Here is a 6,027-nt window from a genome sequence, read left to right on the forward strand (position 1 = left end):
GGGGAATCCCCAGAACAGATTGGAGGATGTAGAAGATGGAGAGAAGATTTGTCTGTTGTACAAGCGGAAGTACTTGTGTGAAAGGGATAATTTTGTTGAATACAACCCAAGGATTCTGTGGGGTGGGTTTTAATGGGTATGAGAGAATATATTAATTGCAATTTATCCCTCCAGGTGCCCATGTGTAGGGGTTAAACAAGAGTTTTAAAATCCTACCCTTGCCATCAAAATTAAAAGCATAGGAATTAGGCTGTAAAACCTTGTTCTGAGCAAGTCCAAGTATGAAGTAAGCCAGCTCTCTTATCCTACTTACCAATGAATCAGGCAACAGCTTGGGAAGTAAGTTTCAAAATATAATTTACCTGCTTAGAATCTTGCATAGGTTCACTGCAATGGCAGCAGTAAAAACTATGCAGGCAAAATACTTATATTTACAGTAACAGCAAGCACACGGCATGTCTACCCTCATAGCTGGTCGAAGGAAGAGAAAAGGGGAACAGGAATTACGATAAGCTCCTTCCTCTACAGCAGGAGAGGGGAAATGACATTACACAGAGCCCTCTCTACCAATTCACAGAAGCACGGAACTGTAGAGTTGAAAGGGACCACGAGGGTCATCTAGTCCAGTGTTTTTCAACCTTTTTTGGGCAAAGGCACACTTGTTTCATGAAAAAAATCACGAGGCACACCACCATTAGAAAATGTTAAAAAATTTAACTCTGTGCCTATATTGACTATATATAAACATACTGGGCTGCTGCTGCTGTACAGGGCTGGACTCACTCGTCTCTCTTCCGAGACCCGACCGTGACCGACTGGTTCCAGATGACCTCCTCACCTCACGCTGCACCTGCGGCCTGGTCTGGATCCAGATGCGGTCTCTCTGCAGTGCCGACTCCCGCTGAGTCCTGGTCTCCATCTGTCTCCTCCTGCTCCGGTCCTCCTGGTGACTCGAGTCGCGACGTCTTCTTCTCTCCGCTGCTGCGCACACTGTGCTCGGGAGGGAAGGAAGTCGGAAGATGATGTCCTACTGTGATAGGTCCAGGCTGGAGTCTGGACCAATCACAGCCTGGACATCAGAAAAGTGGAGGGTGTCACCCTGAGGAGCGCCAATCGGCGCCCCTGCTGGCTGAGGGTGGGGTCAAAAACCCCACCCCCATACCCAGGACACAGTCCGGCGCCCGCCTAGTGGGCGAAAATTTGACTTTTTTTAAAAAAAAAAACTTTCGGATTTTTCAATTTTCCCCACAGCACACCAGGCAACATCTCGCGGCACACTAGTGTGCCGCGGAACAGTGGTTGAAAAACACTGATCTAGTCCAACCCCCTTCAATGCAGGAATCTCAGCTAAAGCGTCCATGGCAGAGGGCCATCCAAACTCTGCTTTAAAACCTCCAACGAAGGAGAGTCCACAACCTCTGGAGGGAGACTGTTCCACTGTGCTTACTGTCAGAAAGTTTTTCCTGATGTTTAGTCAAAATTGTATTTAGTCGGAATTGTATTTCTGCGGTCTGAGCATCGGCCTATCAAGAACGCAGCTTGGTGCATATAATCCTTTCTCATCCTAACTAGCAAGAACATGCATTTGTTGGGTTTGGCTGTTAATGAGAGCCAGTGTGGTGTAGTGGTTAAGAGCGGTGGACTCGTAATCTGGTGAACCAGGTTCGATTCCCCGCTCCTCCACATGCAGCTGCTGGGTGACCTTGGGCTAGTCACACTTCTCTGAAGTCTCTCAGCCCCATTCACCTCACAGAGTGTTTGTTGTGGGGGAGGAAGGGGAAGGAGAATGTTAGCCGCTTTGAGACTCCTTCAGGTAGTGATAAAGCGGGATATCAAATCCAAAGATGATGGACTTTTCGGAGCTAGCCAACCTGACTGGAAGAGTCCGCGACCAGGAGGAGGAGTACCAGGAAGAATGGATGAAATTTAAAGACTATTTATTTAAATACGTTAAGATAACTTAACTGGAAAAACTTGCAAATATCAGATAGGCTTAGGATTTAAATATGTGATGTTAGAGAATAATATGTTTAAAGTTAAAATAAAAAGAAAGAAAGATGTTAAGGGATTAAGTTAATATTATGAGACAAATTGGTTTTGGAAAACTGTTACAATGATACACTGTGAAATTCAGCTAGGGGGATTTGAGGAAGTCACTTAACAATGTCACCAAGATTGGATGAAGTTCAGTTATTTTTGTTTGTTTGTTTAAAATTTTGGAAAACCAATAAAAAAATTGAAAAAAATAATAGTGTGTGTGTGTGTGTAATATATGTTGTTGTTGTTTAGTCGTTTAGTCGTGTCTGACTCTTTGTGACCCCATGGACCAGAGCACGCCAGGCACTCCTGTCTTCCACTGCCTCCCGCAGTTTGGTCAAACACATGCTGGTCGTTTCGAGAACACTGTCCAACCATCTCATCCTCTGTCGTCCCCTTATCTTTGTGCCCTCCATCTTTCCCAACCTCAGGGTCTTTTCCAGGGAGTCTTCTCTTCTCCTGAGGTGGCCAAAGTCCCGCTTAGCTGAAGGGGCACTGCGCCTTAGCTGAAGGGGCACCTACCCTTGGGCGAAAGGAACCCCTCTCGGTCTCCAGGCTTCAGTGAAGGCAACCCGAAGCCTCCGGAGCGTGGTGGGAGCGCTCCCACTGCGCTTCGGAGGCTTCGCGTTGCTATCGCTGAAGCCAAGGAGCCTGCATTCACTCCATAAGACACACATACATTTTCCCTTAATTTTTGGAGTGCTGGAACACTATAAATTTTAGCCAGACTCTCTTTGAGGAAATCTGAAAACAACAAGAAGTTGTCCAAACTAATCACGCTAAGTTGACTAATTCTTTCCTGACCTGACCAGTCACTTCCATCCCCTTGGTGCAAAGAAGCTAAGTCTTACATCAGCTTGATGAATTCACACGTTAACAACCGACTGGGAGAAGAAAGACAGCACCAGTTTGTTCATATATTAATAAATAGTTTGGCCTTGCCATCCTACCATTAGGGTTTAGCAACAAGCCAGGACGCCTGCTAGATAAAAATGCTTTTAGCTGTGCACCTCTTTGCTCTCTCTTGCACTCCCGCTCCTCAGTTACGCATTGACAGGAAGAAATGCCTTAGCTTGTAGAACAAAGCAACCGAAAATCAAATAGAATCTGGCTGCTCTCAAACACTTTGCCAATTTCAAGCATCATTGTGGATGATGGAAAGGGAGGAGGTCTCCAGCGTTGCAGGTTGCTGGTGCAGTGACTGGAGCAAAGTGCCTTCTCTATTTCTGTTTCCACCCTCAGTAATGGCACTGTTGCATCTATTGATATGACATTTAACTAAATATAGTCTTTAAGGTGTCAGGATAACTTCCTTCTGCTCCCTAGAGACAGAGTAAGACGTTCTTCATCCACTTTTAACTTCACAGCTTGGGGAAAGCTGTAATACGGAGCTTATCAGAAACTGTCCCAAAACAAACTCTTGCTACTGGGCAGTGATGTCTTTCTGCTGTGAATTAACTAAATTAAACACACATGGGGGGGGGGGACACAGGTTGCAGTTGGTGGCTGGCACATTACAAATTAGATTTAATATTTTAGAAGTGGAATCGGCACTGACAAAGAAAGAAAATGGCTCTCTTTCTCTCTCTCCCCTGCTTCTTGTCTTGCTAGAAAAAGAATAATAATCAGAGAGTTCAATTTTTTTTCCATTAAGGGGGCATCACAGAATTTGATGCCTATTAATGTCCCATCACTGGCTATGTTAGGGTTGCCATATATCCGGGAAAACCTAGACATGTCCCCTTTTTGAGGGCCAACATGCCCATCTGGGCAGATTTTTACTTTTATTAGGCAGAACCTAGTTAACAGGGTTCTTTTCCCCCCCTATAATCAATTTTGGAAGAAAATTTGCTTACACTGTAATTTTAGACTTAATATATAATCTTAGCACTTTTCTGAGATATAAATGTTGGACAGCATGCCCCTAGTATAAAGAGGCTGTTTTCACAGTGGTGTCAAGTACATCGTCAGCACTTAGAGGCAATAACTTTTATTTAAGGATCAATATTCTGGAGTATAATTTACAGCTTTATTTCATCCAGGCCCTTAGGGCAATTAGGACTGCATTGGCATGTGGGCTGCATTGATCCATGACTTAGCACAACAGTAGCATCCTACTGAAAGGATTGTTTATAACCACCCTTTTGCTCTTACAGGTTTAAATTTATGTTCATATGGGCCATAGTGAGCCATTTAGAACCTACAAGAGTTATTATCAAAACCTATTAAGAAGGCCACAAGTAATCATATTGAAATCCACAGAACTGTCTCTGCAAACACAAGTTTCTGTACAGGATCAGAGGCAGTGTGTTTGCAATGTATCTAAGAAAGATGTTTAGAAGCTACCAAAGAAAAGGCAGAGAAAAATCAATACTATAGCTATACTAAATCTTATAGTCATATTTATATTTGATAGGAAAACTGAAGGAATCGTGTGTGTGTATGCCCTTTGGTCAAAAGAAACAGAATAGCTTAGCAATTAGAAACTCGCTTTCTGTAGTATGCAATGTATTAGGGAGTAACTGACTTCACTCAACCCAAATGAAGAAACAATCAAGTTACAGAAGGAACTTTGCTTTTTAATATTAATTGCAATTGTTGTTTGAGTAGTAAATCAAAGTAACAGTAATTGCTGGATCACTTTTAAGGCAGCTAAGTTCTACAGTGACTTTAAGGATTTTTGTCTAGAGCAAAAATAGGAATCGGCTTCTGCACAAAACCTGCTTTTGGTTGTGAGATACGAAATACAGTATGGTCAAATAACAACCATATCAAATTTGATCACTGATAGCCAGACAGGGAGGAATGGTTTTTTTTGTTCAGAGTTAACTAAATGCTCCTAAAAACAAAAGTGAAAAAGTAGACCAACAAAACAAAACATACTCTGACAGAGGATCAAAATCTTGGGCTATCTGCTACACAGTGACATACACTTCAGCCTTTGTCCGATAAAAGGAGAGCTGTGATGCCATTTTACAGGATGAAAGAAATGACAAATGGAGCTCATGGTGAGTAAGCAACTTAAATGTGACAAAATCGTGGTGTTTGGATACCATTAAAAAATCTGGAGGTGATACTTTCAGGGAGCTCTATCCCTTACTGTATAGGAAATAAAGATGAGGAGTTTCTTTGGGCGGGGGAAGATACTGGAAGCTGGTAGACTGTGAAAACTATGGCACTTGAGAATTTGAGTAAGTTGAAAGTAGTAATCAACCACCACCATGGATGAAACAACCACTAATAATAATAATAATAATAAATTTTATTTATATCCCGCCCTCCCCAGCTAAGCCGGGCTCAGGGCGGCTAACAACAATCAAATAAACAATCAAATAATTCCACTAGCATGGAAAGTTGTTAAATTTAGTTCAGAGTATTTCTCAGCCAAATATTTAGGATCCTTAGAGGAAGAGCCAGGCTATGCAACACAATATGATACGATAATCTTTATTGTCATTGCCCTGTATGTCATTGTCATACAGAACAACGAAATTGAAAAATCTACATAAGACATTCAAAAACCAACAAGCCTGCTATCCCAGCCATCCCAACCTGGTTAGCCCCCTAATATACAATATACTCCCATAGAGACTCCTTATACTGCGTTTAAAACCAAAATCACATTTGGATAGAAACTGTTTCTCAGGCATGGACTGTTTCACAGCATGGACTGTTCAGCCTCTGGCATCTTGTTTTTGCTTTTTGTTTTAAAATAATAATCAGGTAGCAGGTGGAGGGAATGACCCCTGCCTCCAACCCTGGAAAGCCACTTCTAGTCAGAGATGACAAGCATCAGAATCATCATAGTATCTTGATTCAGAATATTGCCATGGTGTACCTAATTGGGATACCTCCCCGTCCATTTGTTTGCTGGTGTAACAACAACAACAACAACAACAACATTTTATTTATACCCCGCCCTCCCCAGCCAAGGCCGGGCTCAGAGCGGCTTACAAGCAATAAAAAACAAAATGAACGATTACAACTTAA

The 6,027-nt window shown here is 42.5% G+C and overlaps 1 protein-coding gene across 2 annotated transcripts in view; it reads right to left on the minus strand.

Moving 5' to 3' along the window:
* TRAPPC9 (trafficking protein particle complex subunit 9) overlaps positions 1-6,027 on the minus strand; it is a 298,285-nt gene that overhangs the window by 98,140 nt on the left and 194,118 nt on the right. The window lies entirely within an intron of this gene.

This window comes from Podarcis bocagei (genome assembly GCF_964188305.1).
Source record: "Podarcis bocagei genome assembly, chromosome: 8".
NCBI lineage: Eukaryota > Metazoa > Chordata > Lepidosauria > Squamata > Lacertidae > Podarcis > Podarcis bocagei.